This window comes from Rhodamnia argentea, chromosome 6 (genome assembly GCF_020921035.1).
Source record: "Rhodamnia argentea isolate NSW1041297 chromosome 6, ASM2092103v1, whole genome shotgun sequence".
NCBI lineage: Eukaryota > Viridiplantae > Streptophyta > Magnoliopsida > Myrtales > Myrtaceae > Rhodamnia > Rhodamnia argentea.
Window position 1 is genome coordinate 13959541 of NC_063155.1, and position 23711 is coordinate 13983251.

Sequence of the window (23711 nt, forward strand, 5' to 3'; positions counted from 1 at the left end):
AGCTAGCAAAGTAAGCCTGGACATCTCCCACAGATGCCAAATAGGTAGAAACAGCATGAGAATCTTGAACGATATGGGTAAGCGGCGGGTTGTCGATTGACGGTGTCGAAGCAACGGTTGGAGTTGAAGAAGAGGGCTTTCCATGAGCTACCCTAGCTATCAATGGAATATTAGACAATGCAACCCCGAGGCAAAGTAAGAGCAGTAGAAGCCTCGTCGCTGGTCTTCGAAAGTAATGGAGTCAAAATTGTAGCTAGGGCAGCGAGAACGGATGGCCGATCAGCAACGGGGACATTATCCAATTCCTCGACAAGTTGGCCTGCTCCTTCATGCTCGATAGCTTCATCGGGATCACTCGGAGACTACGTTGAAGGCTTGAGCTTTTTTGTTGTCGAAGGAGAATCCTTTCTCTTCCGCTTAAGCGAAGAAAACATTTCTGCATCGGCCTCATCATCCGAGTCATCATCTAACAAGAAAATGCAAGTAAGTCTATCTAAGTTGTCGATAGTTTTGAAATTACGAAAGGATCGTTGAGCTTACCGCCGATAAAGGTAGTCGAAATCCTGGATTCGCCAATTTGAAGGGCCTTTGCTGAACCCTTCCTTATTGTCTTCTTTGACGAGGGGACAAAAGACTTTATCTTTCTACCTTTGAGAAGTGATGAAATAGCTTCCTCGAAAGGGTTGACGAAGGCAAAGGACGACCATTAGGCTTTAAATGCGGAAGTTACCTTGGGATTCGGCAAGATAACAATAGGAATATCCTTAGAGAATCGCTAGTACATTTGGATAGTAATTTGTGCGTAACAGGCAAAGGGTTTATCATCCTTGATGACTAATGTGAATTTGATGACCGCTTACTCTGTTTATAGATGTAAAGTCCGGTGGATAAAAGTTGTGCATGTGACCACGTGTGTGTATTTCATTGAACTTTGAGCATGAAAAATGGCCTTGAGCCAAGTTTTGAGCACGACGTTTGTGGGTGCATTGAATTAAATGCAAAGATATAAATTGAGTGATTGATTGTTGTGCTTGTATGGTTACATAATGGATACCGTCTTCTCGTGTACGTGAGGACGAAGCCGACCCCCGGGTACCGGGGTTCAAGCCTGGTAAGTACGTGCCGAGGGTACTTAGAACCACACAATTTATCGGATGCCGGTTGCGGCTTGTGACGGACCGACACTCCTTACATAAATGCTTGACTATTAGTCCATGCCTAGGGTACTTGAAAACGCATGGCTTGTCGGTTACCATTGCCAAAGGAATGGAACGGTGCCTGGTTCTACCGGAAGAGCATGGTTTTGCTAGATCGAGATCGGTCAATAATAACTGAAACACTTGTGGTGCATTGCGTATGTAAATTGTGATGAGTGTTCTAGTTATATGCCTTGGCTATACGCAATTGATAGCATGTATTTATAAATTGTTCATGTGTGGGCCAAGGTGGGGTAAGATTGCATGTAATTGATGGTTTGTGGTAATATTATGCCCGATCATGTGATAATTAAAGCGTGGCGAGAATTGTACGGTATAGATCTATCATCGATATTATCCCGTATGTTTAGGCTGCCTTGAGCGAGTCAATGTCCTACTCTGACTTAGGCGTTGGCTCATAGAGATTTTATATCTCACCCTGTCATGGGTTACCATTTTCAAGACCAAAGTGATGGAGGTATCAAGCGGCTTCCATCCATGAGTAGATGTGGTGTGGAGCCCCTTTTGTAGATGTTTTGATGGCATAGAGTAGTGTTAACCCCAAAACCCGATTTAGTATTTTTGCTGGTTGTTGGTAATGGCTTAGAGGTAGGGCTTGTGTTTATGTATTTTACTAGGGTTAACAAGATAATTAAATAAAAGTAATTTCTTGCTGTTGTTTGATGTGTTAGCCTACTATTCTATCCCTAATGTTTGATTCGACGTGTGGGAGTTATACATTCTGCATGCTCTTAATAATAAGATAAAAATAATAGGTCGATAACGTGCTTGGGACGTCGTCCTTTTGACACGAGGCGATTTGGTAGGGTTGTTGCGGGCTAATGAATCGGGGCATAACAACCCCACCCAAAAGTGGTATCAGAGTAAGGTCAGGCTGAACCGCCTGGTCATAGTCTAGAGCAATAAAGTGTGCTGGGTTTTTTGGGATAGTTAGTAAGATTAAAACTCGTGCTTGTGATTGTTGAATGACCTTTGGGTTACTGTTTTTGAGTTCTCCTGGCGTGTTGACTTTGGTTGAGTATGATTTCATAAGGTTTTCGTGAAATGAGTAATCATCATCGGGTAATGCCATTGAATCTGAAGGATTATAGGCTTGAACTTTTGTTGTACTCTAATGGTTTTGGTACCGACTTTAATTGATGATCCTGAGTGGTGATATGATAAAGACCGACATGGAAGCGAACGAGAATCGAGAAGTTTAAGCGTGGATTTGAGCTTGTAAATGTGCATGAGGTTTAATGAATTGTTTATGAACAAATGGCCGGTTACACTATATGATTGTGATCCTAGATTGTTAACGATCAAACATGAGGTTATATATCGAACTTAGGCAATTAATCTTTGAGATGTGATAATCGTTTGTGGAATTAGAAATTTTCGGTTGATAAGAATTGATCTGGAAATGAATGTTGTGTGATGAGTAGTGAGGACAATCATGCATTCCATTTGTTTATTGCATTAAAACGAAATTTGAGAAATGTGCATATATGGGCATATCATTATTTTCTCGGACTTGATAAACCGTTAGCTTGGTATGGGACGAGATTGACGGGATACCTACAAACCGTAATGAAGCATGGTATGAGATGTGTGGAATGGGACTCTCTTCGTAGATGTATGATTTGGGACAACCCGCAATGACCAGGTCCGATAAGGGCGGGGAGTGATCGCCGGGGCAAGAAAGCCTGGACAAAGAGCGGCTCCTAACAGGCTTCTAAGATGGTAATGGGAGCAGAAGTGACCCAAACCATACATTGAAAGGGACGAGTATAGGTATCGAACTAAGTTTGACATTTATTTAAAAAATACAGCATTAAAATTGATTCTCAAAATGAAAACATTTTCGAAATTGCATGGCAATGCATTGCGTTTCGATGAGGGAAAGGATGATTGGATGAGGTACTATGGAGGTAGAAATGCTTGGACTGCTTGGTGGGAAGCTGGTGAAAGTCATTTGTGATACCTCCGAGTTTGTTGTCGGAGAAGATCCCGTCCGTGTGAGGGATGTGCTGTTTGTAAGTCCTTGCGGTGATGTGTCCCGCAGAGTTTTGGATTGCATCAGACTTGTTTGAAATTGTGTTTTGTGTGAAGACCGTAACCAGCAGAACCACAAGCGGGTATGCGGAGCAAAGAGTTGCGGAAACTAACGTGAAAAAATTGTAATGGTAAGTTATGAGTGGATAACGTATTATAGTTTGCGAGATGAGTCTATGAGTTACTAAGGTCTATGATGACCCCGAATAAGATTAAGATTGCGAGATGTACGAATAAGGAAAAATAAGTGATCAGAGTGTGTAGAGGAAGCGTGGGGAACGGAATGAGGAAATCGGCGCAGTTCATTGTTGCTTAAAACGAAAATTCAGATACTTGTGGACGTGTTACGGGATGTATTTGTATTTGGTGAGAGAAATAATAACGCCACTCGTTAGTTAAGAAGTTGTCGATCGCTAAGTAAGAATGACTAATTTCTGTAGTTAATTGTGGTTATAGTATGGCAATCGACGGTTGGTTTGGACGGCAAGTTCGGATGGTGACAATTTAGGTGTAATCGTTGGAGTCTAACGAGTTAGCTTGCTTAGATGGGTTGTGGATATGGAATTGTAGGATTGAAATTTGAGGATTATAGGCTTGAATCTGGCTTGTATATGATGGTTGGCTTGCGATTTTAGTATACGAAGCTGAGATAAGGAATAATGTGAAACGATTAGTATATGACGAGAAGCGAGGACGTTATGAAGCGCAAGTATCTTTATCTTCTTGAGGTTGAGTAGTAGAGTAATTTCGGGGAGAAAATTTCCTAAGGATGGGAGAATTGTGATGTCCTGGAATTTCGATGTCCGTAGGAAAAATTATAAATTCCAACGTTAATAATAAATTTGGATTTTGAACATTTAAGGGACAATGATTGGTCGTTTAGGGACGTCTGTCAGAAAAAGTCAAGTTTGAATCGCCAAACTTTGACTCATAGCTGAGAGATATTTCATGCGCAAATTTAGCCTTGTTCGAATCGTTAATGGAGAATACCATTTTTACCCTAAGTCAATCAAGCCAAATGACAATTCGATACCCATTTGTCAAATTACCACTTTATCCTTGATTTTTATTCACAAAGGACAAAATTATTTAAGGTTTGAATATGAAATTGTGGGCCGCACTTTTTATTTTGTTCGGGCAAAACCTTTCCCCTAAGTCTTGCGGCGCCCCATGTCAATTTCTTGACATCACCCACACTTTTTCCCCAAGTTTTCCCCAAAACCTACATGGGCCACTACTCTTTTTCTTCTTTCTTCTCTGCCTAAGCAACAAAACCCCTTCCCCAAGTTTGTTTGACTTTTCCCACCTTTTCTCTCTCTTTCTCTCTCTCTCTCTCTCTCTCACATCCACATGTAAGCAGCCCCCTAGTCCCTCACTGTTTATCATCTTCTTCCTTTGTTTTCTTCCCCCTTCGACAGCACCTCAACCCCGACGCTCGACCACCACACCACCGCCACTAGTCACCGCTTCTGTTTTCGTTATCTAGCCGTGTCGAGGCCGACCCGACCCCTCCACGACGATGATCCAAGATCCACAGTCCCGACATCCTTCGCCTTTGTCCCGTCGCCACCCGACCCGAGCCCGACCACCTGCAACTACCTCCTCTACTGCTCGTCGCTTCGCCAACCATCTCATCCCACCCAACTCGCCCCGTTCCAAGCCGCCGGCTCACACCGCGAAAGCTAGATCTGCGAGCCCCAAAGCCTCGGCGATGTGTCTAGCACCCCCGACTCCTTTATTTCGTGCCATCGCCTCTGCTCGGTCGTATTGCAGCTCATCGCCGTACCTCCACACCATAAACCCGAGCATCCCGCGACCTCCCCCTCCTACTCACACCTCATCCATGCCCCGCAGACTCAAACCAATGGCCCCCACCACCTCTTGATTCGCTGTCTCAAGACCTCCCTATCCCTAACGCTTTTGGTCAGCCCTCGACGCCACTGTTTGGCCTTAGTTCACCGAGCCGACACCCCCATGTTGTGAACAGTGTTGACCCGAGCTCCCTAACGTTCCCCGGAGCCACCACCATTCCCCGTAGCCCCAAAACTAAGCTGCTTTTTTGTTGTTGTCGCTGACTCACCACCGAACCCGAGCCTCCGGCCGCTACCCGTGAGCCGGGAGCCCCGTCCGAGGTCCGAAACCCCGATCCGCCGGTTTGAATCGGCTCTGATTGACGCTCGAACCATAACGCTACGTCGATTCGAGGACCCGACATGCGAATATCATCGGTCGCAGTAGACTTGGACTTGAACTCGCGTCTCCGTCACACCCGACTCGATATCGAATGTAGGAGTTGTGAGTTAACCCCTAAACTTTGAATAAGGCGTTAACTGCGTTGAAGGATTAGAATAATTGTTGTTAGTTGCCGATTGGAACAATTAACGAGTGTCGGATATATTTATTTAAATTGTGATCGAACTATTTGCCCGAAGTCGGATTAGTTGAATATTGGGGTGACAGTTAATCGAAGCCTGTATTAATTGACAGAGATGAATTAATTAACTAAAGTTGGATTAGTTAATTAAAATATATGTAATTATTTATAATTGAGATTTATTACTTGCTAATTAAATCAATTGGTTATGGTCGTGATAATTAATTAATTGTTAATTAATTATTAGTTGATGATCTGATGATTGTTGAGTGTCATTACCGATGTGAATTTGATGCCTGATTACTCTATTTATAGATGCAAAGTCTGGTGGATAAAAGTTGTGCATGTGACCACACGTGTGCATTTCATTGAACTTTGAGCATGAAAAATAGCCTTGAGCCAAGTTTTGAGCACGACGTTTGTAGGTGCACCGAATTAAATGCAAAGATATAAATTGATTGATTGAGTGTCGTGCTTGTGTGGTCATATAATGGCTACTGTCTTCTTGGGTATATGAGGATGAAGCCGACCCCCGGGTATGAGGGTTCGAGCCTGGTAAGTTTGTGCCGAGGGTACTTGGAATTATACGATTTATCGGATACCGGTCGCGGCTTGTGACGAACCAACGCTCCTTATAGGAATGCCCGACTATTAGTCCATGCCTAGGGTACTTGGCACCACATGGCTTGTCGGTTGCCGTTGTCGAAAGAATGGAACGGTGCTTGGTTCCGCCAAAAGAGCATGATTTTACTAGACCGGGATCGGTCATTAATAACTAGAGCACATGTAGTGCATTGCGTATGCAAATTGTGATGAATGTTCTAGTTATATGCCTTAGTCGTACGCAATTGATAGCATGTATTTATAAATTGTTCATGTGTGGGTCAAAGTGGGGTAAGATTGCATGTGATTGATGGTTTGTGGCAATGTTATGCTTGATCATGTGATAATTAAAGCGTGACGAGAGTCGCATCGTATAGATTTGCCATCGATATTATCCCGTATGTTTAAGTTGCCTTGAGCGAGTCAATGTCTTACTCTGACTTAGGTGTTGACTCATGAAGATTTTATAGCTCACCCCGTCGTAGGTTACCATTTTCAAGACCAAAGGGATGGAGGTATCGACCGGTTTCCATCCATGAGTAGATGTGGTGTGGAGCCCCTTTTGGAGGCGTTTTGGTAGCGTGGAGTAGTGTTAACCCCTAAACCCGATTTGGTATTTTTGCTGGTTGTTGGTAATTGCCTAGAAGTAGGGCTTGTGTATATGTTTTTTACCGGGGTTAACAAGATAATTAAATAAAAGTAATTTCTTCTTTGTTGTCGATGTGTTAGCCTACTATTCTATCCCTAATGTTTGATTCAATGTATGGGAGTTGTACGTTCCGCATGCGCTTAATAATAAGATAAAAATAATGGGTCGATGACGTGCCTAGGACGTTATCCTTTTGACTTGAGGCGATTCGATAGGGTTGTTGTGCGCCCGGGAATCGAAGTGTGAAATCGGTTCAAGAACCTAAATATTGTTGATATTATCGTCTCTCTATTAGAGTTGGCAAATACTTCGGGGACCCTTGCTTCTCACATCGGGCACACCGACGTGAGCTTCAAGAAACTAATGTATAATCTAATAACATGTGACCTTTACACACGGAAAGTAGAGGTTCGGGGGCAGCGCCCCCGAAATGGGTGTCCCGTTGCCCGATCGGTTGGCGGGGATTCTGCTCCTCGGTGAATGGATAGGTTTATGTTTTGGGCCCATTTAGGGCATATATATTTACTCGTTTTGGCTGATTATTGTAATGAGTTGTGAGGTTGTAAACCTAAATCATAGTGAAATCTTTTTGCAAGGCGTAGCCCTATTATGAGGTGAACCTAGGTAAACCGTGTGTTGTCTAATTTTCTTCTATTATACGTGTGATCGTTTTGAATCGGTTTACGATACTTCCTTTCAATTGGTATCATAGCCTTGTGTTCGAGGAATTAGGGTTTATCCGAGATGTTAGGAGGGTCAATGATTGAGTTAGAAAAATTCGATGGGACGCGGTTCAAGCTGTGGAAGATGAAGATGCAGGATCTTCTTTGTGATCGAGATCTTTGGTCGGTAATAGTAAGGAAAATGTCGGTTCTTGCAATCGTTAGTGTCATGATAGGTAGGGAATCGGACAAGGAAGGGGATTCAACTTCCAAACAGCCGGATCCAAAGGAGGTTGAAGACCGGGATCGAATTGATCGGAAATCAAAAGGCTTGATCTGGCTTTATCTTGCGGACTCAATTCTGACGAACATGATGAGCGAACCTATAGCTAGAAATTTATAGCGGAAACTGGAATCGATGTATCAAAGTAAGTCCTTGGTTAATAAGCTGTTTTTAAGGAAAAAGCTGTATAATCTTCGGATGCATGAGGGCGACTCGTTTTCTACGCACCTAAATGACTTTAACAAATTTATAAGCCAACCCGTATCAATCGGTGTTAAGTTTGAGGATGATGATAAGGCGATAACACTACTCTGGTTACTACCGGATTCGTGGGATAACCCGATTGTGGTAATTGGTAGTGGGGATAAGGAATTGTCGTGTGAGAGTGTGTGTTCGGCCTTGTTATCGGGGGAGACACGACGAAAGGGATCAGAAAATTTTGGTAGAGAGGCATTAGCGGTTAGGGGTAGGCCAGCAGAGAAGGCTCTAAATCAGAGAGGGTCCATATCCAAATCTCGTGGGCAATCAAAGAGTAGGGAGAGGAAGGTATAATGTTGGAGATGTGAAGAGTGGGGCAATGTGAAGCGGGATTGTAAAAACAAGCATGTATCTAAGAAAGAAGCTGAATCATTTTCGGGAAAGAAGAAGATCGAGACAAAAGATATGTATGTGGCTACCGCATGTATGGCATAGTCAGACAAGGATATTTGGTTCATCAACACCGGCGCTTCATACCACATGACGTATCATAGATACTGATTTTGTGAATATGAGAAATATAATGGCGGAGATGTCATGCTCGGAGATGATCTTGCAGTTCGGATTGTCGGGCGTGGCGGGGTGAAGTTGAGGATGAGTAATGGCACAATGAAGACTCTTCCGGACGTGATGCACATACCCTCGATGAGTAGAAACCTGTTATCGGTTGGTACGATAGCTGATTTAGGGGTTACTTTCAACCGTGATAAGAATTCGTGCAAGATGACTCGGGGTTCTATTGTGATTGCACGATGAGTTCGTTACGAGACGTTGTACAAGCTGCTAAAGGAAATGGTAGCTGTTAGTGGCGGGTTTGTCTACGAAAAGACCAAGGAAAATGGATATGATACATCCATGTTGTGACATCAGAGGCTAGGGCATATCGATGAAAAGGAACTATCTACCTTAGCTTCAAGTCAAATGGCAAATGGAGTACTAGATTGCTCCGTGGGTTTCGGGTTCCGTGAACACTATCTCCATGAAAAACAGAGCCGAGTTAGCTTACAATACACCGGTGTAAGAGCAATAGACATTCTCGAGCCGATTCACGGTAACGTTTTTGGTCATACTCCGACTCCATCCATTGGAGGATCTGGATACTATGTATCATTCGTAGATGATTTTTGGAGATATAATTGGATTTATTTTATTAAAAGTAAATCGGATATATTTGAAAAATTTCGAAAATTTAAGGTTTTGGTAGAAAACCAATTGGGCAGGAAAATCAAGGTACTTCGTACGGATAACGGAGATGAATTCCGTTCGGACAAGTTCGAGCAGTTCTGTGTGGATAATGGTATTATGAGGCGTAAGACGACTCCATACACGCCTCAACAGAATGGGGTGGCTGAAAGATTAAATCGGTCACTCATAGAAAAGGCAAGATACATGCTGAGTTGGGCGGGTTTGGGGCCCGAATTTTGGGCAGAAGCTGTAGCCACGGTTAGTTATTTGAAGAACCGGTCACCGACCTCATCAGCAAAGGATCGTACATCATATGAGGTAGTGTTTGGGAAGGAGCTGAATCTATCACATGTTTGGATGTTCGAGTGTGACGCGTATGTTCATATACCCAAGAAAAAAAGGAGTAGGCTTGATAATAAGTCTGAGAAGAAAGTATTCATCGGATACAAGGAAATGGTCAAGTATTATAAGCTGTGAAATCCAAAATCAAAGACCATCGTATATAGTAGGGATGTTGTCTTCCGTGAATCACAATCCCAGGCAGGCACACGGAAAAGTGATGAGCCCAAGCAAGTGGTAGTGCTTGAAGAAAGTCTTGAAGCTGAAACTGTGGAGATAGTTCCACAAGGTATGCTAGTAGAGTCTGATTCTGATTTGGAGCAAGGGGATTTGGTTAATGAAGTCGAGGATACTGATTCGGATGAAGATTCGGATACAAATAGCATACCGGCTCTTAGGACATCAATGCGGGAAAAGCGTGTACCACTTCGGTACTCGCTTAGTGCATTGGGTACGTTTTATGCTTTAAGCATTACCGAAGATGATCTTAGTCCTATGAAAGAGGCGAGATCCGGGGATGACGCGAATCGGTGGGAGCTCACAATGATAGATGAGATGCAGTCGCTTAATTATAACGAGACATGGAGCCTATGTAAATTGCCTAAGGATAGAAAGGCAATTGGGTGTAAATGGGTGTTCAAGCGAAAACTGAAATCGGATGGAACCGTGAGAAGTACAAGGCCGGGCTCGTAGCCAAGGGGTATTCTCGGATCGAGGGAGTTGACTATGACGAGATTTTTTCTCCCATGGTGAAATTGACCTCGATATAGTTTGTTCTATCTATTGCAGTTGCATACGATCTTGAGGTGAATCAAATGAATGTAAAAATGGCTTTCCTTCATGGGGACTTGGAGGAGGAGATATATATAAGGCAACCACAAGGCTTTGAAGTAAAAGGAAATGACAATTTGGTGTGCAAACTAAAAAAGTCCTTATATGGCCTGAAGCAATCACCGAGGATGTGGTACCGGAAGTTTGACACGTACATGCTCGCCTTGATTTTGTGCATTTAAATTCTGACCATTGTGTTTATGTAAAGAGGGTGGGCGATCGGTTTGTCATTCTCACGTTATACGTGGATGGTATCTTGTTAATCAGAAATAACATGAAGATGGTGAAATTCGTGAAGAATTTGTTGGCTAAGAAGTTCGAAATGAAAGATTTGGGGCCTGCAAATTTTATTTTGGGCATGCCGATTACGAGGGACCGTGAGAAACGGAAGCTGTGGCTAGGGCAGGAGAAATACATCAAAGAAGTGTTGAAGAAATTCAATATGACGAACCGCAAGCTTGTTAGTACACCTATACCTTTAGGGACCAAGCTATCTGCTGAACACTGTCCTAAAACGGATGAAGAAGCAGAGGAGACGACTCGAGTTCCATTCACGAGTGCGGTAGGTAGCTTGATGTATGTTATGGTGTGCACGCGTCCGCATATAGCCCAAGCAGTGGGAGTCTTAAGCCAATATATGTCTAACCCGGGTAGAGAACACTGGAATGCGATCAAAAGAGTTTTCGGGCATCTTCGAATTTTTCTTTATGTTTTGAAGGTACGGGGAATGGAAACATGCTTGATATCGTAGGCCATGTAGATGCAGATTGGGGTGGAGATATTGATAGTAGACGGTCTCTCGGCGGGTATGTTTTCATATTGTTTAGGGCTGCGTTGAGTTGGATGAGTAGGAGGCAAAGCGTAATAGCGCCCTCTTCTACGGAAGCCGAGTACATGGCTCTTATTCATGCCGGAAAAAAGGCCGTATGGTTACGGCAGCTGTGCTTGGAGCTCGGTTTTGAGCAAAGTGCCATAAAGGTGAGATGTGACAATCAAGGAGCTATTTATTTAGCTAAGAATCCAGCATTTCACTCATGCACAAAGCACATCGATATACAATAGCATTTTATCAGAGAGAAAGTGGAGAAGAAAGTGGTTCGAGCGATAAAGGTCGACACGGTGAAAAATAGTTCGGACTTCCTTACTAAAGCCGTCAAGGGTGCGGAGTTTGAATAGTGCTCTGCTGCGATTAGATTGAAGAGAAATAATATTGGAAAGGCTCTCATTTGCGCGAAGTATCCACTAAGTGGGAGAATGTTGGAGTTGGTGAATACTTCGAGGACCCTTGTTTCTCACATCGGGCATGCCCATGTGAGCTTAGGGAAATTGAAGTATAATTCGAAGACACGTGATCCCTGCGCACGAAATGCGGGAGTTCGAGGGCAGCGCCCCCGATACGGGTGTCCCGCTACCCGGTCGGCGGGCGAGGGTTCCGCATTCCGGTGAGTGGAAAGGTATAGGTTTTGGGCCCATTTATGGCATATATATTTACTTGTTTTTGGCTAATTATTATAACAAGTTGTGCGGTTGTAAACCTAAATCATAGTGAAATCTCTTTGCATGACGTAGCCCTATTTTTAGGGTGAACCCGGGTAAACCGTGCGTCATCTAATTTTCTTCTATTATACGTGTGATCGTTACGAATCGGTTTGCGATACTTCCCTTCACTCTCCTTTTGCTAAAAAAATATTGCTTTGGCCTCCATTAATATAAAAGATTTCAGAAAGAATTGCTTGTTGCGCTCGTGTGATATATGCCCACCGGATGCTTTCTGGCCATATCGGTTCGAGGGAAAGACAGAGCAAGTAGATAGATGTCTCTTACCTATTTCGAGTAGATTTCCTGGAGCTAACTGGTAAATGGAATTAGATCAATGACAGCAATCCAGCAAGCACGATTGCTAGGTTCGGAGTTCGGACGAGCTGGAGGAGAACACTGTTGGGTAGGGGAATGAGTATGAGTTATGGAGAAGCCAAGTGATAATGAGCTAATGGAGAGAGATAACTATAAAGTCCAGGAAGGCCATGACTTTCACCTACCAAAAACATTAAACAAAGACCAAGACTGTTCATGGATGCTCATAAGTGGTTAGAGAAATCAAAATAAAATACTTTTCGTCCACTAATGCTTGTCTCGTAACGTTTAGAGATTATTCTCGGGTATTTGATGTTTCCACAATCATATATTTGTTCATGTACATAAACCATAAACTCATAAAAGACCAAAACTTTTCGGCATACATTTTTGTCTGCTCAATAAGAAAAACAAAAGCACGCGCTTTGAGCTAAACAAGTAAAGGGCCAGGGACACCATCCAATTCATTGTGTTATTTAGTCCTTTTACCTCTTTATTTAGCATGCATTTTACCTTGAATATATTAAAGCAGCGACATTTATCAAATTTTGTTCAATATTATTATCGGTACTTACGCTTTCTATTATTAATATATTTTATATAATATAATTTCTATCATGTTCTATATTGTCTAATTTATTTTACAGCAATTGTGGGTAAAATGATTTTTCCTTAAAAATTGAGATGAAATGTATTGTTTTACACCTTGCAAGTGGCTAAAGAACACTAGAAGTGCCAAAACTTGTGTACGACGCTTACTTTAGTGTTAAAACTTTCAAAATGAACACTTAAGTGCTAATTTTTAAAAAAAATGATCACTTAAGTGCCAACTTCTTTTAAAAACGATCACTTTAGTGCCAACTCCAATTTGAGCTGACGTGGCTTACCGGAAATCCGACACGTGTTATTTTTTTATTAGTATTTAAGCTAACGTGGCTCGATGAAGTTGACATCGAAGTGATCTTTTTTTAAAAAAATTAGCACTTAAATGATTTTTTTTAAAAAAAGTTGGCACTGAAGTGATCGTTTTGAAAGTTTTGGCACTTAAGTAATCGTTTTGAAAGTTTTGACACTAAAGTGAGCGTCGTACACAAGTTTTGACACTTGTAGTGTACTTACGCCCTTGCAAGTCATCTGCACAGATCCGACCAAAAAACAAAAGGTCATCTGGACTACACATGTTAACAAAAGAAAATAACGTAGGCTAATGGTTGTAACGAAACGAAGGTATTGTGTAACAACTGAAAGTTTAGGGATAAGCGTGTACTATCCCCCATGTTAACGGGGATTTAGATTAATTTCTCCTCACAAAAATGACTAATTACAAAATTTGGCTGGATGGGATAATTAGTATATAACAATCTTGCTGTTCCATAGGTGCTTACTACAAAAACATCAGGTTCTACCCCCAAAAGATTCAATAGAAAGACATTAAACCTTATGACTCCTTTAAACTAAGCAGTGGATAGACATTATCCAGCTACTGTCATTAAACCAAGCACTAACGTTTGCTAGACCTAGATGGAATAATAAGCAATATTCTGGCACTTCCGCCGTTTGGCACTATCAAAACATCAGGCTCTACCCAAAAAGTTTATTAAACAAAAAATAAAAATAAAAATAAAAATGAAACCTGTTGGCTCATCTAGTGGGCCTAATTAGGCATCATATACGTATATTGATGTTTCCGGTACATAAGGGAAACGCTATTCTGGTACTTCCCATTATCTTGGGGATATTCTTACTCCATTGAGTTAACTGTGATATCCCAGGTGACTCTGTCAATAGAGCCGATAGAATTACGGAGACAGATAGGCAAACGTTATCCGACAAGAATCCAAAGATGATTATCGTTGGTAGATCCTGACTAATGAAATTTTTATAAGAAAATTGCTAAAAAGGTCATAAACCTATTTCAATTATGTCACTTCAGTCCTTTTAGCTTAATATTTGGGTTAGACTTTCTAACATTGACAGACATAATATGATAAAGTAACAATGAACTAACATCGGATTTTTCATTTCTTGCCATAAGATTACTCTTGGTCTTTTCACAAGGCAAGGGCATTTTGGTGATTTCATAAAGTATAGTATGAAGTACTATACACATATTTGAGGTAGTATTTTGTACGAATTGGTATCAATTGAAATTGGGCTCAAATGAATAGAATTTGGGCTTTAGAATAACTTAATGGGCTTTAGTAAGCCCACTTAGCTTGCTCTTGAGCCTAGATGGCTGAAACTCACTTGGGCTTGAGGCCAATTTGTCCTCGTCCGGCCCGCTCCTTCGTAGACTCCAAATCTCGACTCGTCGATCATTAAATTCAAAGTCTTGAGAAAATTGATAAATTAGCATCTCAATGAGGCGACGTCCAAAAATTTAATCATAAGATTCTCGAAGATTCAATATCTATATTCGGATTATAATCCATGGTCAATCATCAATCGATCGCGATGATAGTTCATCTTGAGCTAACGGGCAGCTTCCAAGAGTTACGTGTACTCGACCCGTAGTTGATTCGATATCAATCTACGTTTAAGCTTTCTCAAACCATGGATGACCTCGGTTGTCATGTAATTGCGATGGGTCAATCACTAATTCCAATTTACTCAATCATTAGGAATTGGTTTAAGATCGTTCGCAATCCATACAATGGTCAAGCGGATTCAACTGCGATCCGATTGTATACTATTGTCAAAACATTCTATAGTCATTCCTTGATTGGTCCTTAATAGCTCAAAGTTGTCCCTCGTCAATCCTTACGGTCGAACCGTCAGTCCATGGTTGAGTTCTCGTGTCGAGCGTACTTATATCCTTAATAGCCTTTCCCTTTTGGTTAGCTTCTTATGAGTGATCACTTTAGAGCGAGATTTACTAATAGTGCATCGATTAAAATCGTCACTTCATTACATCCTGAATAGGGTCGAATTTGAGAATGTCACACAACCTCGCAGTGGCCGATGAGGCTCGCCTCACCAACCCGGATTTGGGCGAGGCATTGCCCCGCCATCGCGAGGCTTGGGATGGTCGGTGAGAGAGTGATGTACAGATGGACATTGAGGGGGAACTCGTCAGCCCAATGGTAGATGTTGGTTGGGGTCTAGCTTGCGCTTTGCTAAGACAAGGAAACAACCGAATGGCACGGGTTCCTCATAACGTCCGTGTTCTTACCAAAGGAAATTCTCTAGCATGCTGCCGTCGTCACACTCGGTAGAGTCTTCGACACCATCTGCATAGGAAATTCTCTAGCTTCCCAACTCTTTAAAGCACGTTCACGGTCTCATATTTGGGTTGGCGAGGTGAGCCTCGCCTAGCCATTGTGAGGCCCGACATCGCCCATCGGTTGTGGCGAGGCCATCGAGTCTCGCCGGTCGTCCTCCGGTTAATCGCCGGAGCGGAGGAAGAAGATGGGAGGGAGGAAGAAGAGGGGAGGCGGAAAAAGAAAAGAAAAAATAAATAAAAACTATTTTTAAAATATTAAAAATTAAAAAAATTAAAAAATATTGAAAAATATTAGGCCCCCGGTCGGCCAGCATTCATGTCAAAGCCGACCGGCCAAAGTTCATTGGATGGACTGAATTGACACAATTACAAAAGGTATAGGACTGAATCGGCAAAAAAAAAAAAAAAGAATCGGGATTGAATTGGCACAATTGCAATTGGCTTAGGACTTTTTTGAAATTTTTTCCATGTTTGGGACTTTGTAGTATTGCAATTGTCAAAATCGGTGGAATCCACATGTAACTTATATTTTACAAGAGCATCCGAAACATTTCAAATTACATAAAAATCAACCTGTAAATTCAATTTATATAAAATCTTCCTAATTTTTTAAAGTTTAAATTTTTGTTTCATTTTCAAAATTTGAAGAGGGTAATGCTTTTAGGGTGCTCTTGATGTGGTCGTTGGAACAAACTACGAATTATTTTTCCATATTTCTTCCAATATTGAACTCGAAACTCAAGGAAATTATCAAAAAAGTCATAAACCTATTGCAATGTGCCAATTTAGTCCTAAAATACATTTTTTTAGCCAATTCGGTCCTTCCGATCAATTTTGATAGAAATCGCCGACATGATATGGCCGGCGTTGACGTAGTAATTGTTAATGATATTTTCATAATTTTCAATTTATTCTTTTTTATTTTTTTCTTTATCTTTATTTTTTTCTCTCTTCTCTTCTTCCTTAGCCGATTGTCAATAAGGCAACCGGCCAAAGGGGTGGGCTGATGACATCGGCCTCATGAGGGGCGGCGAGGTCCGGCCTCGCCGTCGCATGGGTGAGGCTCGCCCTTGCAAAATATGGCGATGCTATATCATGGAATTCATAAAGAAAAAAAGAAAAGAAACAATGCTGTATCATTAATAATGAAAGTTGACTCGTCATTGTTGACATTTGCAAATTTTGATGTTTCGCACAAGCTGTTGTTTAGACAAGGGGAGATTCTCAAGAGTTATTTTTGCGCACATGGGCGCGGGTTTCTTCTCCATTTGACCTTAGCAAAATGTATTGCTGACTTAGAATATGTGTCACGCCCCGAACCTTACGAGCACGCCAACACCCCGCACGGGCCGTAAATTATAAACTTCCCAAGGATCCAACAGCAATGAACTTAAGCCTAAAATGATAAGCACATGCGGAAGCGAGAACTACACTCCATACAACAGAATGAAATACAATGACTCGGGATGTAAAAGGGGGATTTAAAACTTACACCATACATTTCTTAAAAATGTCAAATTGACTTCAAAAGTTACTACTTGATAATTCTCAAAATACAACTTCTCTTAATAAAACAAGGGAGATGAAGTTTAACCTTACAGAGCTATACGAGCGAACACAACCCCAAATATAAAAACACAGCTCTCTAAGACTACAAAAAGAAGTACAATCGGGTAAGGTTAACGGTTCATCTACTTCAAAAAAAGGCATCTTCAAAAGCCAATCCATGGCGGTCATGAGACTTCATCATTTGGGACCTGAAAATTGTTATCCCACGACGGGGTGAGAATAAATCTCAGCAAGTTATTCCTAAACCTAGACCAGGCCAATAGTACCTCCAGGCAAATCCTAAAACATGTAATTCTACTCAAAGGGACAATTGCTCAACAAGCAAAACGACAAAAGCACACTACAAACATAAGATAGAAGTTCGCAATTCAAGTCATACTTTACAGTTTTAAGGTCGAGCTTCAGATCGGGACATTTCACAAATCACAAGATCATAAAGGGTGTTTCCTATCATAAATCTCAATCACATACCAATTATTGATATCGGATTGCCAAGTACCCGCGTCATAACGCTTCAGGCTATTTTAAGCATTAAGACTCGCGTAATCACGCATCAAGTCATTATAAATATTAAGACTCGCGTACACACGCATCAAGTCGCTATAAATATTAAGACTCGCGTAAACACGCATCAAGTCGTTATAAATATTAAGACTCGCGTAAACACGCATCAAGTCGTTATCTCGCGTTTAACGCCTCAAGATAAATTCAATTCCCCGCGTATCACGCTTCAGGGTATTATGTGATCACATATATATATAATCAATTCGTTCGCTTAGCCAAACTTGAATTCAAGGTCAATCATGACCTAAACAACACAAGCCATGCCAACTAACCACAGCACGGGTTTGAGCAAACATGAATTGCACAATCACAAAGGACATCTCATGGTTCATCTACTATGCCCCCAAACACATCAATTCAATCATGTTCCACATCATAATGTCAAACATACTATGAGCAATTTATCAATTCAGCCAATCGATCATTTCGATCCCTCATGACCGAATACAAGGTACTTAGCTAGTCAATTCCAAATGCTCAATTCACATTGGCAAACCATAGCCAAACATAATAACGATAAGTAATCAATCCACAAGGGCACCTCAAGACCAAACACATATAGGACAAGTAAGTTAATTTAGCCATGTCCATGCATCCTCGGCGGTATCCACCTACTGATTTCTACATCCAGACTTACTCTCAGAAAAACTGACATTTCTATAATCTCTTTTTGAGCAATCCAAACTCAGAATCATGTTCCTCATGATCTTACGGTCGTGTGGGAGAAAACGGAGCTCAATTCGGATTCCAGACGACCTCGAATGAGCCATTTCAATTTCGACGCGCGCTGAAAAACGGGATTAACGGGTCTCTCGGGTTTCACACATTCTTCATACAAAACTACCCTAAAACCCTTCCAATCCAATTCTAAACCATCCATTGGTAACCTAAAGTCCTAGACTAAGTTTAAGAGTAACTTACCACAAGATTGAAGCTTGAAAAGCCAACCAAGGGGCGGCAAGACTTCACGACCAGATCTGGAACAGATTTGAGGGCTGATTCAGTCCAAGGAAAACGCTTGAAGTCAGCCACTTAAATCCTCTTAATCCACTCCAAACTTCTTCCACAAGTTGTCTAACATACTAAGCGAGGTATATGGAGTTTCTTACCTTGAAACCACTCAAGAAACTCCTTAGAACAGCCCTACAAGTCCACAATTCCAGTGAAGGGCAGCAGCTATTTTGGCTTGGCTTTGCGGGCTCTCAATGGCTCGCGGACGGCGGTTCAAGGCTCACGGTGCTCTTGCGGAGGAGGGTGGTCGATGGTGGTGGTGGTGAGGCATCCCGGTGCCCAACGGACAAGGTAACAAGAAGGAGATGGTGGTGAGAAAGGGGAGAGGAAGAGTAAAAATGAGCTCTTGCTTCTCAAAAGCTTGTTCCCAAAGCCAAGAGAAAGAATGAGAGATTGAGGTGATGGGTTGTCTTAGACTAGGCTTTTGACTTGAGGGGGGGCTTAGTAGACTAGGTGGTTGAGGGTTTTAAGGAGAGTTGTCTAGGGAGTCACATCAATAATTCAAACTTTTGGCTTCTTGCAAATAACAACAAGAGGGGCACTCCTGTAAATCCAACTCAAGTCTAAAGACTACTTTGCCATTAATCTAACTTGAGGAATGAGCTCTAATCCAACGGTAAAAGAGTAATTTCTAATTCCATCAATATCTCACTTTTCTAATCATTTTGGGACGAACCGCAAACTTAAGTGACTTTGGTGAGGCGACGTCCAAAATATTCATATTGTGATCCTTAAAAGCCCGATGCCCAAGTTCGAAGTCCAATTTAATGGCTAATCCCAATCGATTGCAACTCAGTTTATCTCAAACTAACGGGCGGCTCTTTAGGAGTTACGCGTATCGACCTTATGATTCGTATCATACTCAAGCTATGGCGACCTTGGTTGTCATGTGATTGCGAGGGTCAATCATTAGTTCCGAAGGACGCGATCGTCAGGAAACAGTTTAGGAACGTTCACAAATTATACTGTGGTCAAACGGAATCACCCGCGATCCAATTATATAACGCTAGCAATTTGTTCTTTAGTCGTTCCTGGATCGGCCTACAATAGCTAAACCTTCCCTCGACAACCCTTATGGCCAAATTGTCGATTCATGGTCAAGTTCTTAGGTCCACGTACCCATTTCCCAGTTAGCCATTCCCCTTCGGTTAGTTAACTCAAGAGTGATCAATTCCGAGCGAGATTTACTGAAATACATCGATGACATTTCATTACTTCAAAAGGGTCGGATTTCAGAATGTCACAATATGCTTATTTTATTTATGTCTCATCTATAGATCGACGTATCACGTAGCGTGGTTGGGAAAATCGCTCAATCTAAATTATTAGCGAGAGGTATTTAGGTATTATCGGAGCATTCATCGTTCAAGTTAATAATTGCATGCAAAGTACTAATATATTTTGTCAAACAAAAGAGAAGATTCATAACACTATAAATGAAGGCAACTAAGTTGGGTTGACTAGACGAAGATGTGTGCTTTGTAAAAGTCTAAATTTCGTAGAAATTGTTGAGAGAGATTGCATATTAATCGCATGAAAAGAGAAATAAGTCTTAAGAAAAGAAACAAAATAAGAGAAATAAGTCTTAAGAAAAGAAACAAAATAAGAGAAATAAGTCTTAAGAAAAGAAATAAAAGAATAACTTTTCTTTTTTATTCCTGTCTTTCGCCAACGGCCATTGTCAATGTAATAATTTCGTTTGAATCACGGCTTTTGCATCGGACTCTTTAAGTTCGACCTGACAAGACAATCAAGTAACTCGGCTTAAAAACTATTTTGTCATGTGAAATTAACATTTACAAGAGTGATCAGACAAACAAATTACATACATACTCACCCCAAATGCCACCAAAAAAAAAAAAAATCAACAAGGAACTCTAGGCTACTTGCCATTCCAAATCTGAAAAATGAGTGACCCTTTCGATTATTTTGTTTTCCCAAAATGGCCCCTGTGATTATGTTAATGCAAAAGTATGGGGGACCGCTGATCACCATTGATGGTAGCCTAATGGTACAAGCTGATATTCGACAAATGCGAGGTCACGAGGATAATTCACTTGCGATGGTAGAGCTTGTATCTTGTCTTGCTCGTGACGAAAGCTCTGGCAGCTTCACGGGGTTGTAGTGACGAGACTTGCCTACCCGAGATAACTGGGTTACGAGTGGTATTGTCTTGGGAAGAACTAGGCAACAATTCACCAAGAACTAACCCAATCCAGGATTAATTTCTTCCCAAAAACTAAATCGACCAAAGGATCAACTTAACTCCAACATCAGCTGGCAGTATTCTCCAGCAATATAATCTCAAAATAAGCAAATACAATGTTGATGTATTAAGGCGACAAAGGCACAACACCAAGATTTTATGTGGAAAACCAATGAGGGAAAAACCACAGACGGCATAGAGACTTTCACTAATCACCAAGAATAGCAGGATAAACAGAGTTTCTTCTCTTGTCATATGTTAGAAGCTCAACATCAACAATACAATAGACTTTATCGCCACGAAGATCGACTACCCCAAATGGATCAAAACACCCTAACTGCAATTGGAGAAACTAGAGAAAATTCGAAAATAGTTCTCTATGAACAAAACCGATCAACTCGTAGCCCTTGGTCTCGTGAATAACATATCGAAACCCAAGCCAATTCCGACATCGTTTGCCTTCAAATCCATACCGCAAAGCCGTGCCCCTTTTTCTTCTTCTCCTTTGTTTTCCCTCTTGGCCGAGAGCTCCCTCTCTCCTCTTGGACACACGAACAAGCAGCAATCTTTTTTTGTTTTTTTCATCTTTTGGCTTTTTGTCCTTTCCTTTTTGACTTTTTGACCTTTTTTTTCATTCATCAATGTGACCCAGCGAACATATTTCTGTTTCAGCAGTGTTTGCATTTGATCCTCCCGAGAGATTTTGCCAAATACAAAGATGACAGTGGGATATTCTGCAAAACAAGCACAGTTGAGAGAATTCACGTCAATGAGCTAGGGCATAAGAAACAGATATTTGGTAAGAGAAAATAAGGCAAACGCTTAAATTGCGGAACAATATTAATTCAAGAGCAACAATACTTCATGATTCTCTTTCAAAGCATAGTGCATTTCCATTTACAATTTCTTTGGTGCGTCATCCAAGTGCAAAGGTAAGCAATTTTTGGGCATCACACAAAGTTCTACATATATCATGGATATAGGCTGGCACATTTGACACATCCCAATTCCAGCAATGTAGGCAAACGCCATGAAAGTATTATTTGTTTTGAGGAAGTCACTTGTATGAAACAAGGTTGACTTGCTGTACACCGTTAGCATTATGACACTTTCATTGTTTACTTCCTCGTCAAACAAAACAGAGCAACCGAAATATCAACCTTGGACCTTCAGTAGCTGGTATGTGGAAATTTATGTGACGCATTTCCATGGAAAAACATGGACTTTTTAGCATCGACTTGAGGAAGCGGAATGGAAATGCATCCTGGAGCAGCACCTTTAGCTAAACGACAAGTGTGGAAGAAAGAAAGAAGTCTGAATAATTACCTGATGAATGAGAATTAAAACAGTGGAGAGAAGTCTTCTTATTGGAACCGAACTCGATCCATTACGATGAGTGGGATTTATTGGACGAGGTGCCAATAGTCGCCAGTGGAGAGAAATCTTCTTTCGGAATCTCACATTGAATGTTGCGGAATACTTGGAGAGAGGGAGGGAAGTCATCCTCCGGCAAGTACGTCAGCTTCTGAAAGAGGGGAGATGGCTGTGAAGAGAGGACATGGAGGAAGGAAACTGAAGCCTCTACACATCTCACGTCCGCCACCATTGATAGTCCTTCCACATTCTTCATATTTCTCATCCAAAAATCTGTAACAGGACAATCAATTAGTACTGACTAATAATCATCTTACATAAATCACCAGATACTAAAACTGTCAGTTGTACAGGTTAGAAAAGGTCTTTCGGAGTGTGTCGCCAGTAAAAATGTAAGTTAAGCCGTAATTGGGCGGATGCCGGCTGTTGTTGGGGTTGAGGCCAGAAATGAAACAGGGGAGATGGTTGGGTGCAGAGGAGGGTGAATTTCAATTACTTGCCGTTCGAAAGAGCATTGGAGTGGATAAAGGAAAAAGCTGGACACTCAAGGAAGCAGTGGCATACAAGAATATGAACAACTTTCGCAAGCAGAGCAATTGGAGACTAAACGAAGCTCTCGCTGGGATTCAAGCAGCTAATTGTGCTCTGAATTTTAGTTGTACTTTCACGAGAAGCAAACGCCTTTGCCCATTGGGTTACTTTACAGTCGGTGGTTTTCTGGAAATTCTATGCAACACTTCTCCAAATGGGAAAAAAATGAAATAAATTCGTATTAAGCATCCAATGGAAGAAGAGAAACGAAATTTATGCATTATAAGACCAAAAACATACGCAAACCAATTCAGTGGATCCAAACGCCTTCAATGTAGATGCTGGGGATGTCTTGGATGAGGGGCCAATTCTGGCCAGTGAGTTTTGAGCATCCATCTTCCAGATTCGAGCATCTTTGTATGTGCAAATGTTGGAGGGAGGGAGGGAGGCCATCCTCTGGCAAGAACCTCAACTTGGGGCAATTGGAAATCGCTAAATGTGTGAGAGAGGAGAGATGATTGCGAAGACCGCTTGATAGTCTTTCCACCTTCCTCATATTTGTTATCTCAAGATAGGTCGGAGAGGAAGGGAAGAGAAGACTCCACGCATCCTCCTCGCCCTCTTCCTCCGAAGGAGGAAAGCACACCTTGTCTCCCTCCCCTCCCATGCTCCTGCCGTCAATAAACAGAGTCTGCGGGGATGTGAGGAGGGGTAAGCCCCATTCTCTCACTGGCTGCTTCACATTCTCGCAGCCGCAGATTTCAAGGACCCGCAAATCGGGAGGGAAATTACAAATATATATTGACTGGAGGGAGGTAAGATGATGCCACTGATTTGGTAAAGCCTTTATCTTCGGACAATCCATAAGTACAAGAGTCGAGAGGGTGATAGGAAGGGGAGGGAAGTCCTCCTCTATCTCCAATGCTGGACGCTTAGTTAGATCC

General features: G+C 41.7%; 2 long non-coding RNA genes across 2 annotated transcripts; both read right to left on the reverse strand.

The window, feature by feature from the left end:
• Positions 1-13825: 13825 nt before the first annotated feature.
• LOC125315637 lies at positions 13826-23700 on the reverse strand. The gene is made up of 3 exons (XR_007198902.1): positions 23560-23700; positions 15515-15519; positions 13826-13836 (listed from the first exon to the last, which is right to left on the reverse strand). It is a non-coding gene; the product is annotated as an uncharacterized LOC125315637 (long non-coding RNA).
• LOC115754354 lies at positions 21531-22371 on the reverse strand. The gene is made up of 3 exons (XR_004016982.2): positions 22189-22371; positions 21924-22038; positions 21531-21596 (listed from the first exon to the last, which is right to left on the reverse strand). It is a non-coding gene; the product is annotated as an uncharacterized LOC115754354 (long non-coding RNA).
• Positions 23701-23711: the final 11 nt, after the last annotated feature.